Here is a 9,415-nt window from a genome sequence, read left to right as displayed (position 1 = left end):
CCCCAAAAAAAAAAAAAGAAACTTGCCCAGCCTCAAGCTGCTTAGCATTTGCGATCTGACCAGAGCTGGCACATTCAGCTTAGAGTGGCCAATGACAAATTGTTCACACCAGTGCGGCTCTTTTCAAGAGGAATACAATCGTTAGGGAAAGCTTGGATCAAAACGAAAAAACCAAGTCAACGGTACCAGGGATTCCCAGCCAGTCTCCCATGCTGGTACTTGCCTAGCCCCAAGCTGCTTAGCATTTGCGATCTGACGAGGGCAGGCACATTCAGCTTAGTGTGGCCATTGACCGATTGCTTTTGCGTCTGCTAGTCTTTTCAAGATGAAAACAATCGTAAGGGAAAGCTTTGAGAAAAACAAAATAGCAAGTCAACGGTACCGGGGATTCCCAGCCAGTCTCCCATGCCGGTACTTGCCCAGCCTCAAGCTGCTTAGCGTTTGCGATCTGACGAGGGCAGGCACATTCAGCTTAGAGTGGCCATTGACGGACAACTAGCACCACAGCGGGTCTTTTCAAGAGATATAAAATTGTAAGGGAAAGCTTTGATAAACCCCCCCCCCAAAAAAAAAAAAAAAAAGAAACTTGCCCAGCCTCAAGCTGCTTAGCATTTGCGATCTAACCAGAGCTGGCACATTCAGCTTAGAGTGGCCAATGACAGATTGTTCACACCAGTGCGGCTCTTTTCAAGAGGAATACAATCGTCAGGGAAAGCTTGGATCAAAACGAAAAAACCAAGTCAACGGTACCAGGGATTCCCAGCCAGTCTCCCATGCTGGTACTTGCCTAGCCTCAAGCTGCTTAGCATTTGCGATCTGACGAGGGCAGGCACATTCAGCTTAGTGTGGCCATTGACCGATTGCTTTCGCGTCTGCTAGTCTTTTCAAGATGAAAACAATCGTAAGGGAAAGCTTTGAGAAAAACAAAATAGCAAGTCAACGGTACCGGGGATTCCCAGCCAGTCTCCCATGCCGGTACTTGCCCAGCCTCAAGCTGCTTAGCGTTTGCGATCTGACGAGGGCAGGCACATTCAGCTTAGAGTGGCCATTGACGGACAACTAGCACCACAGCGGGTCTTTTCAAGAGATATAAAATTGTAAGGGAAAGCTTTGATAAACCCCCCCCCCCAAAAAAAAAAAAAAAAAAAGAAAAAAGAAACTTGCCCAGCCTCAAGCTGCTTAGCATTTGCGATCTGACCAGAGCTGGCACATTCAGCTTAGAGTGGCCAATGACAGATTGTTCAAACCAGTGCGGCTCTTTTCAAGAGGAATACAATCGTCAGGGAAAGCTTGGATCAAAACGAAAAAACCAAGTCAACGGTACCAGGGATTCCCAGCCAGTCTCCCATGCTGGTACTTGCCTAGCCTCAAGCTGCTTAGCATTTGCGATCTGACGAGGGCAGGCACATTCAGCTTAGTGTGGCCATTGACCGATTGCTTTCGCGTCTGCTAGTCTTTTCAAGATGAAAACAATCGTAAGGGAAAGCTTTGAGAAAAAAAAAATAGCAAGTCAACGGTACCGGGGATTCCCAGCCAGTCTCCCATGCCGGTACTTGCCCAGCCTCAAGCTGCTTAGCGTTTGCGATCTGACGAGGGCAGGCACATTCAGCTTAGAGTGGCCATTGACGGACAACTAGCACCACAGCGGGTCTTTTCAAGAGATATAAAATTGTAAGGGAAAGCTTTGATAAACCCCCCCCCCCCAAAAAAAAAAAAGAAACTTGCCCAGCCTCAAGCTGCTTAGCATTTGCGATCTGACCAGAGCTGGCACATTCAGCTTAGAGTGGCCAATGACAAATTGTTCACACCAGTGCGGCTCTTTTCAAGAGGAATACAATCGTTAGGGAAAGCTTGGATCAAAACGAAAAAACCAAGTCAACGGTACCAGGGATTCCCAGCCAGTCTCCCATGCTGGTACTTGCCTAGCCCCAAGCTGCTTAGCATTTGCGATCTGACGAGGGCAGGCACATTCAGCTTAGTGTGGCCATTGACCGATTGCTTTCGCGTCTGCTAGTCTTTTCAAGATGAAAACAATCGTAAGGGAAAGCTTTGAGAAAAACAAAATAGCAAGTCAACGGTACCGGGGATTCCCAGCCAGTCTCCCATGCCGGTACTTGCCCAGCCTCAAGCTGCTTAGCGTTTGCGATCTGACGAGGGCAGGCACATTCAGCTTAGAGTGGCCATTGACGGACAACTAGCACCACAGCGGGTCTTTTCAAGAGATATAAAATTGTAAGGGAAAGCTTTGATAAACCCCCCCCCCCCAAAAAAAAAAAAAAAGAAACTTGCCCAGCCTCAAGCTGCTTAGCATTTGCGATCTAACCAGAGCTGGCACATTCAGCTTAGAGTGGCCAATGACAGATTGTTCACACCAGTGCGGCTCTTTTCAAGAGGAATACAATCGTCAGGGAAAGCTTGGATCAAAACGAAAAAACCAAGTCAACAGTACCAGGGATTCCCAGCCAGTCTCCCATGCTGGTACTTGCCTAGCCTCAAGCTGCTTAGCATTTGCGATCTGACGAGGGCAGGCACATTCAGCTTAGTGTGGCCATTGACCGATTGCTTTCGCGTCTGCTAGTCTTTTCAAGATGAAAACAATCGTAAGGGAAAGCTTTGAGAAAAACAAAATAGCAAGTCAACGGTACCGGGGATTCCCAGCCAGTCTCCCATGCCGGTACTTGCCCAGCCTCAAGCTGCTTAGCGTTTGCGATCTGACGAGGGCAGGCACATTCAGCTTAGAGTGGCCATTGACGGACAACTAGCACCACAGCGGGTCTTTTCAAGAGATATAAAATTGTAAGGGAAAGCTTTGATAAACCCCCCCCCAAAAAAAAAAAAAAAAAAAGAAAAAAGAAACTTGCCCAGCCTCAAGCTGCTTAGCATTTGCGATCTGACCAGAGCTCGCACATTCAGCTTAGAGTGGCCAATGACAGATTGTTCAAACCAGTGCGGCTCTTTTCAAGAGGAATACAATCGTCAGGGAAAGCTTGGATCAAAACGAAAAAACCAAGTCAACGGTACCAGGGATTCCCAGCCAGTCTCCCATGCTGGTAGTTGCCTAGCCTCAAGCTGCTTAGCATTTGCGATCTGACGAGGGCAGGCACATTCAGCTTAGTGTGGCCATTGACCGATTGCTTTCGCGTCTGCTAGTCTTTTCAAGATGAAAACAATCGTAAGGGAAAGCTTTGAGAAAAAAAAAATAGCAAGTCAACGGTACCGGGGATTCCCAGCCAGTCTCCCATGCCGGTACTTGCCCAGCCTCAAGCTGCTTAGCGTTTGCGATCTGACGAGGGCAGGCACATTCAGCTTAGAGTGGCCATTGACGGACAACTAGCACCACAGCGGGTCTTTTCAAGAGATATAAAATTGTAAGGGAAAGCTTTGATAAACCCCCCCCCAAAAAAAAAAAAAAAGAAACTTGCCCAGCCTCAAGCTGCTTAGCATTTGCGATCTGACCAGAGCTGGCACATTCAGCTTAGAGTGGCCAATGACAAATTGTTCACACCAGTGCGGCTCTTTTCAAGAGGAATACAATCGTTAGGGAAAGCTTGGATCAAAACGAAAAAACCAAGTCAACGGTACCAGGGATTCCCAGCCAGTCTCCCATGCTGGTACTTGCCTAGCCCCAAGCTGCTTAGCATTTGCGATCTGACGAGGGCAGGCACATTCAGCTTAGTGTGGCCATTGACCGATTGCTTTCGCGTCTGCTAGTCTTTTCAAGATGAAAACAATCGTAAGGGAAAGCTTTGAGAAAAACAAAATAGCAAGTCAACGGTACCGGGGATTCCCAGCCAGTCTCCCATGCCGGTACTTGCCCAGCCTCAAGCTGCTTAGCGTTTGCGATCTGACGAGGGCAGGCACATTCAGCTTAGAGTGGCCATTGACGGACAACTAGCACCACAGCGGGTCTTTTCAAGAGATATAAAATTGTAAGGGAAAGCTTTGATAAACCCCCCCCCCCAAAAAAAAAAAAAAAAGAAACTTGCCCAGCCTCAAGCTGCTTAGCATTTGCGATCTAACCAGAGCTGGCACATTCAGCTTAGAGTGGCCAATGACAGATTGTTCACACCAGTGCGGCTCTTTTCAAGAGGAATACAATCGTCAGGGAAAGCTTGGATCAAAACGAAAAAACCAAGTCAACGGTACCAGGGATTCCCAGCCAGTCTCCCATGCTGGTACTTGCCTAGCCTCAAGCTGCTTAGCATTTGCGATCTGACGAGGGCAGGCACATTCAGCTTAGTGTGGCCATTGACCGATTGCTTTCGCGTCTGCTAGTCTTTTCAAGAGGAATACAATCGTCAGGGAAAGCTTGGATCAAAACGAAAAAACCAAGTCAACGGTACCGGGGATTCCCAGCCAGTCTCCCATGCCGGTACTTGCCCAGCCTCAAGCTGCTTAGCGTTTGCGATCTGACGAGGGCAGGCACATTCAGCTTAGAGTGGCCATTGACGGACAACTAGCACCACAGCGGGTCTTTTCAAGAGATATAAAATTGTAAGGGAAAGCTTTGATAAACCCCCCCCCAAAAAAAAAAAAAAAAAAAGAAACTTGCCCAGCCTCAAGCTGCTTAGCATTTGCGATCTGACCAGAGCTGGCACATTCAGCTTAGAGTGGCCAATGACAGATTGTTCAAACCAGTGCGGCTCTTTTCAAGAGGAATACAATCGTCAGGGAAAGCTTGGATCAAAACGAAAAAACCAAGTCAACGGTACCAGGGATTCCCAGCCAGTCTCCCATGCTGGTACTTGCCTAGCCTCAAGCTGCTTAGCATTTGCGATCTGACGAGGGCAGGCACATTCAGCTTAGTGTGGCCATTGACCGATTGCTTTCGCGTCTGCTAGTCTTTTCAAGATGAAAACAATCGTAAGGGAAAGCTTTGAGAAAAAAAAAATAGCAAGTCAACGGTACCGGGGATTCCCAGCCAGTCTCCCATGCCGGTACTTGCCCAGCCTCAAGCTGCTTAGCGTTTGCGATCTGACGAGGGCAGGCACATTCAGCTTAGAGTGGCCATTGACGGAAAACTAGCACCACAGCGGGTCTTTTCAAGAGATATAAAATTGTAAGGGAAAGCTTTGATAAACCCCCCCCCCCAAAAAAAAAAAAAGAAACTTGCCCAGCCTCAAGCTGCTTAGCATTTGCGATCTGACCAGCGCTGGCACATTCAGCTTAGAGTGGCCAATGACAAATTGTTCACACCAGTGCGGCTCTTTTCAAGAGGAATACAATCGTTAGGGAAAGCTTGGATCAAAACGAAAAAACCAAGTCAACGGTACCAGGGATTCCCAGCCAGTCTCCCATGCTGGTACTTGCCTAGCCCCAAGCTGCTTAGCATTTGCGATCTGACGAGGGCAGGCACATTCAGCTTAGTGTGGCCATTGACCGATTGCTTTCGCGTCTGCTAGTCTTTTCAAGATGAAAACAATCGTAAGGGAAAGCTTTGAGAAAAACAAAATAGCAAGTCAACGGTACCGGGGATTCCCAGCCAGTCTCCCATGCCGGTACTTGCCCAGCCTCAAGCTGCTTAGCGTTTGCGATCTGACGAGGGCAGGCACATTCAGCTTAGAGTGGCCATTGACGGACAACTAGCACCACAGCGGGTCTTTTCAAGAGATATAAAATTGTAAGGGAAAGCTTTGATAAACCCCCCCCCCAAAAAAAAAAAAAAAAATAAACTTGCCCAGCCTCAAGCTGCTTAGCATTTGCGATCTAACCAGAGCTGGCACATTCAGCTTAGAGTGGCCAATGACAGATTGTTCACACCAGTGCGGCTCTTTTCAAGAGGAATACAATCGTCAGGGAAAGCTTGGATCAAAACGAAAAAACCAAGTCAACGGTACCAGGGATTCCCAGCCAGTCTCCCATGCTGGTACTTGCCTAGCCTCAAGCTGCTTAGCATTTGCGATCTGATGAGGGCAGGCACATTCAGCTTAGTGTGGCCATTGACCGATTGCTTTCGCGTCTGCTAGTCTTTTCAAGATGAAAACAATCGTAAGGGAAAGCTTTGAGAAAAACAAAATAGCAAGTCAACGGTACCGGGGATTCCCAGCCAGTCTCCCATGCCGGTACTTGCCCAGCCTCAAGCTGCTTAGCGTTTGCGATCTGACGAGGGCAGGCACATTCAGCTTAGAGTGGCCATTGACGGAAAACTAGCACCACAGCGGGTCTTTTCAAGAGATATAAAATTGTAAGGGAAAGCTTTGATAAACCCCCCCCCCCCCCAAAAAAAAAAAGTAACTTGCCCAGCCTCAAGCTGCTTAGCATTTGCGATCTGACCAGAGCTGGCACATTCAGCTTAGAGTGGCCAATGACAAATTGTTCACACCAGTGCGGCTCTTTTCAAGAGGAATACAATCGTTAGGGAAAGCTTGGATCAAAACGAAAAAACCAAGTCAACGGTACCAGGGATTCCCAGCCAGTCTCCCATGCTGGTACTTGCCTAGCCCCAAGCTGCTTAGCATTTGCGATCTGACGAGGGCAGGCACATTCAGCTTAGTGTGGCCATTGACCGATTGCTTTCGCGTCTGCTAGTCTTTTCAAGATGAAAACAATCGTAAGGGAAAGCTTTGAGAAAAACAAAATAGCAAGTCAACGGTACCGGGGATTCCCAGCTAGTCTCCCATGCCGGTACTTGCCCAGCCTCAAGCTGCTTAGCGTTTGCGATCTGACGAGGGCAGGCACATTCAGCTTAGAGTGGCCATTGACGGACAACTAGCACCACAGCGGGTCTTTTCAAGAGATATAAAATTGTAAGGGAAAGCTTTGATAAACCCCCCCCCCCAAAAAAAAAAAAAAAAAAGAAACTTGCCCAGCCTCAAGCTGCTTAGCATTTGCGATCTAACCAGAGCTGGCACATTCAGCTTAGAGTGGCCAATGACAGATTGTTCACACCAGTGCGGCTCTTTTCAAGAGGAATACAATCGTCAGGGAAAGCTTGGATCAAAACGAAAAAACCAAGTCAACGGTACCAGGGATTCCCAGCCAGTCTCCCATGCTGGTACTTGCCTAGCCTCAAGCTGCTTAGCATTTGCGATCTGATGAGGGCAGGCACATTCAGCTTAGTGTGGCCATTGACCGATTGCTTTCGCGTCTGCTAGTCTTTTCAAGATGAAAACAATCGTAAGGGAAAGCTTTGAGAAAAACAAAATAGCAAGTCAACGGTACCGGGGATTCCCAGCCAGTCTCCCATGCCGGTACTTGCCCAGCCTCAAGCTGCTTAGCGTTTGCGATCTGACGAGGGCAGGCACATTCAGCTTAGAGTGGCCATTGACGGACAACTAGCACCACAGCGGGTCTTTTCAAGAGATATAAAATTGTAAGGGAAAGCTTTGATAAACCCCCCCCCCCAAAAAAAAAAAAAAAAAAGAAAAAAGAAACTTGCCCAGCCTCAAGCTGCTTAGCATTTGCGATCTGACCAGAGCTGGCACATTCAGCTTAGAGTGGCCAATGACAGATTGTTCAAACCAGTGCGGCTCTTTTCAAGAGGAATACAATCGTCAGGGAAAGCTTGGATCAAAACGAAAAAACCAAGTCAACGGTACCAGGGATTCCCAGCCAGTCTCCCATGCTGGTACTTGCCTAGCCTCAAGCTGCTTAGCATTTGCGATCTGACGAGGGCAGGCACATTCAGCTTAGTGTGGCCATTGACCGATTGCTTTCGCGTCTGCTAGTCTTTTCAAGATGAAAACAATCGTAAGGGAAAGCTTTGAGAAAAACAAAATAGCAAGTCAACGGTACCGGGGATTCCCAGCCAGTCTCCCATGCCGGTACTTGCCCAGCCTCAAGCTGCTTAGCGTTTGCGATCTGACGAGGGCAGGCACATTCAGCTTAGAGTGGCCATTGACGGACAACTAGCACCACAGCGGGTCTTTTCAAGAGATATAAAATTGTAAGGGAAAGCTTTGATAAACCCCCCCCCCCAAAAAAAAAAAAAAAGAAACTTGCCCAGCCTCAAGCTGCTTAGCATTTGCGATCTAACCAGAGCTGGCACATTCAGCTTAGAGTGGCCAATGACAGATTGTTCACACCAGTGCGGCTCTTTTCAAGAGGAATACAATCGTCAGGGAAAGCTTGGATCAAAACGAAAAAACCAAGTCAACGGTACCAGGGATTCCCAGCCAGTCTCCCATGCTGGTACTTGCCTAGCCTCAAGCTGCTTAGCATTTGCGATCTGACGAGGGCAGGCACATTCAGCTTAGTGTGGCCATTGACCGATTGCTTTCGCGTCTGCTAGTCTTTTCAAGATGAAAACAATCGTAAGGGAAAGCTTTGAGAAAAACAAAATAGCAAGTCAACGGTACCGGGGATTCCCAGCCAGTCTCCCATGCCGGTACTTGCCCAGCCTCAAGCTGCTTAGCATTTGCGATCTGACGAGGGCAGGCACATTCAGCTTAGAGTGGCCATTGACGGACAACTAGCACCACAGCGGGTCTTTTCAAGAGATATAAAATTGTAAGGGAAAGCTTTGATAAACCCCCCCCCCAAAAAAAAAAAAAAAAAGAAAAAAGAAACTTGCCCAGCCTCAAGCTGCTTAGCATTTGCGATCTGACCAGAGCTGGCACATTCAGCTTAGAGTGGCCAATGACAGATTGTTCAAACCAGTGCGGCTCTTTTCAAGAGGAATACAATCGTCAGGGAAAGCTTGGATCAAAACGAAAAAACCAAGTCAACGGTACCAGGGATTCCCAGCCAGTCTCCCATGCTGGTACTTGCCTAGCCTCAAGCTGCTTAGCATTTGCGATCTGACGAGGGCAGGCACATTCAGCTTAGTGTGGCCATTGACCGATTGCTTTCGCGTCTGCTAGTCTTTTCAAGATGAAAACAATCGTAAGGGAAAGCTTTGAGAAAAACAAAATAGCAAGTCAACGGTACCGGGGATTCCCAGCCAGTCTCCCATGCCGGTACTTGCCCAGCCTCAAGCTGCTTAGCGTTTGCGATCTGACGAGGGCAGGCACATGCAGCTTAGAGTGGCCATTGACGGAAAACTAGCACCACAGCGGGTCTTTTCAAGAGATATAAAATTGTAAGGGAAAGCTTTGATAAACCCCCCCCCCCAAAAAAAAAAAAAGAAACTTGCCCAGCCTCAAGCTGCTTAGCATTTGCGATCTGACCAGAGCTGGCACATTCAGCTTAGAGTGGCCAATGACAAATTGTTCACACCAGTGCGGCTCTTTTCAAGAGGAATACAATCGTTAGGGAAAGCTTGGCTCAAAACGAAAAAACCAAGTCAACGGTACCAGGGATTCCCAGCCAGTCTCCCATGCTGGTACTTGCCTAGCCTCAAGCTGCTTAGCATTTGCGATCTGACGAGGGCAGGCACATTCAGCTTAGTGTGGCCATTGACCGATTGCTTTCGCGTCTGCTAGTCTTTTCAAGATGAAAACAATCGTAAGGGAAAGCTTTGAGAAAAACAAAATAG

At 48.0% G+C, this 9,415-nt stretch overlaps 33 pseudogenes; all 33 read right to left on the bottom strand.

Annotated features, from left to right (window-relative positions):
* Positions 1 to 174: 174 nt before the first annotated feature.
* LOC143798217 (5S ribosomal RNA) lies at positions 175 to 293 on the bottom strand (annotated as a pseudogene).
* Positions 294 to 370: 77 nt separating this feature from the next.
* On the bottom strand, positions 371 to 489 carry LOC143799793 (5S ribosomal RNA; annotated as a pseudogene).
* A 249-nt stretch (positions 490 to 738) lies between these two features.
* Positions 739 to 857, bottom strand: LOC143797438 (5S ribosomal RNA; annotated as a pseudogene).
* A 77-nt stretch (positions 858 to 934) lies between these two features.
* Positions 935 to 1,053, bottom strand: LOC143799792 (5S ribosomal RNA; annotated as a pseudogene).
* Positions 1,054 to 1,312: 259 nt separating this feature from the next.
* LOC143797426 (5S ribosomal RNA) lies at positions 1,313 to 1,431 on the bottom strand (annotated as a pseudogene).
* A 77-nt stretch (positions 1,432 to 1,508) lies between these two features.
* On the bottom strand, positions 1,509 to 1,627 carry LOC143799791 (5S ribosomal RNA; annotated as a pseudogene).
* A 246-nt stretch (positions 1,628 to 1,873) lies between these two features.
* LOC143798216 (5S ribosomal RNA) lies at positions 1,874 to 1,992 on the bottom strand (annotated as a pseudogene).
* A 77-nt stretch (positions 1,993 to 2,069) lies between these two features.
* Positions 2,070 to 2,188, bottom strand: LOC143799789 (5S ribosomal RNA; annotated as a pseudogene).
* A 249-nt stretch (positions 2,189 to 2,437) lies between these two features.
* Positions 2,438 to 2,556, bottom strand: LOC143797963 (5S ribosomal RNA; annotated as a pseudogene).
* Positions 2,557 to 2,633: 77 nt separating this feature from the next.
* LOC143799788 (5S ribosomal RNA) lies at positions 2,634 to 2,752 on the bottom strand (annotated as a pseudogene).
* Positions 2,753 to 3,009: 257 nt separating this feature from the next.
* Positions 3,010 to 3,128, bottom strand: LOC143800415 (5S ribosomal RNA; annotated as a pseudogene).
* Positions 3,129 to 3,205: 77 nt separating this feature from the next.
* LOC143799787 (5S ribosomal RNA) lies at positions 3,206 to 3,324 on the bottom strand (annotated as a pseudogene).
* A 246-nt stretch (positions 3,325 to 3,570) lies between these two features.
* Positions 3,571 to 3,689, bottom strand: LOC143798215 (5S ribosomal RNA; annotated as a pseudogene).
* Positions 3,690 to 3,766: 77 nt separating this feature from the next.
* On the bottom strand, positions 3,767 to 3,885 carry LOC143799786 (5S ribosomal RNA; annotated as a pseudogene).
* A 249-nt stretch (positions 3,886 to 4,134) lies between these two features.
* LOC143797414 (5S ribosomal RNA) lies at positions 4,135 to 4,253 on the bottom strand (annotated as a pseudogene).
* Positions 4,254 to 4,331: 78 nt separating this feature from the next.
* LOC143799785 (5S ribosomal RNA) lies at positions 4,332 to 4,450 on the bottom strand (annotated as a pseudogene).
* A 250-nt stretch (positions 4,451 to 4,700) lies between these two features.
* On the bottom strand, positions 4,701 to 4,819 carry LOC143797402 (5S ribosomal RNA; annotated as a pseudogene).
* Positions 4,820 to 4,896: 77 nt separating this feature from the next.
* On the bottom strand, positions 4,897 to 5,015 carry LOC143799784 (5S ribosomal RNA; annotated as a pseudogene).
* Positions 5,016 to 5,261: 246 nt separating this feature from the next.
* Positions 5,262 to 5,380, bottom strand: LOC143798213 (5S ribosomal RNA; annotated as a pseudogene).
* A 77-nt stretch (positions 5,381 to 5,457) lies between these two features.
* LOC143799783 (5S ribosomal RNA) lies at positions 5,458 to 5,576 on the bottom strand (annotated as a pseudogene).
* Positions 5,577 to 5,825: 249 nt separating this feature from the next.
* LOC143800736 (5S ribosomal RNA) lies at positions 5,826 to 5,944 on the bottom strand (annotated as a pseudogene).
* Positions 5,945 to 6,021: 77 nt separating this feature from the next.
* LOC143799782 (5S ribosomal RNA) lies at positions 6,022 to 6,140 on the bottom strand (annotated as a pseudogene).
* Positions 6,141 to 6,387: 247 nt separating this feature from the next.
* LOC143798212 (5S ribosomal RNA) lies at positions 6,388 to 6,506 on the bottom strand (annotated as a pseudogene).
* Positions 6,507 to 6,583: 77 nt separating this feature from the next.
* LOC143798826 (5S ribosomal RNA) lies at positions 6,584 to 6,702 on the bottom strand (annotated as a pseudogene).
* A 251-nt stretch (positions 6,703 to 6,953) lies between these two features.
* On the bottom strand, positions 6,954 to 7,072 carry LOC143800615 (5S ribosomal RNA; annotated as a pseudogene).
* A 77-nt stretch (positions 7,073 to 7,149) lies between these two features.
* LOC143799781 (5S ribosomal RNA) lies at positions 7,150 to 7,268 on the bottom strand (annotated as a pseudogene).
* Positions 7,269 to 7,526: 258 nt separating this feature from the next.
* LOC143797391 (5S ribosomal RNA) lies at positions 7,527 to 7,645 on the bottom strand (annotated as a pseudogene).
* A 77-nt stretch (positions 7,646 to 7,722) lies between these two features.
* On the bottom strand, positions 7,723 to 7,841 carry LOC143799780 (5S ribosomal RNA; annotated as a pseudogene).
* Positions 7,842 to 8,089: 248 nt separating this feature from the next.
* Positions 8,090 to 8,208, bottom strand: LOC143797379 (5S ribosomal RNA; annotated as a pseudogene).
* Positions 8,209 to 8,285: 77 nt separating this feature from the next.
* On the bottom strand, positions 8,286 to 8,404 carry LOC143800412 (5S ribosomal RNA; annotated as a pseudogene).
* A 256-nt stretch (positions 8,405 to 8,660) lies between these two features.
* Positions 8,661 to 8,779, bottom strand: LOC143797367 (5S ribosomal RNA; annotated as a pseudogene).
* A 77-nt stretch (positions 8,780 to 8,856) lies between these two features.
* LOC143800608 (5S ribosomal RNA) lies at positions 8,857 to 8,975 on the bottom strand (annotated as a pseudogene).
* Positions 8,976 to 9,221: 246 nt separating this feature from the next.
* On the bottom strand, positions 9,222 to 9,340 carry LOC143797354 (5S ribosomal RNA; annotated as a pseudogene).
* Positions 9,341 to 9,415: the final 75 nt, after the last annotated feature.

The sequence above is a fragment of the Ranitomeya variabilis genome, chromosome 1, assembly GCF_051348905.1.
Source record: "Ranitomeya variabilis isolate aRanVar5 chromosome 1, aRanVar5.hap1, whole genome shotgun sequence".
Taxonomy (NCBI): Eukaryota; Metazoa; Chordata; class Amphibia; order Anura; family Dendrobatidae; genus Ranitomeya; species Ranitomeya variabilis.
The sequence above is the reverse complement of the archived record's forward strand: the minus strand, read 5'-3'. Positions and strand labels throughout refer to the sequence as shown.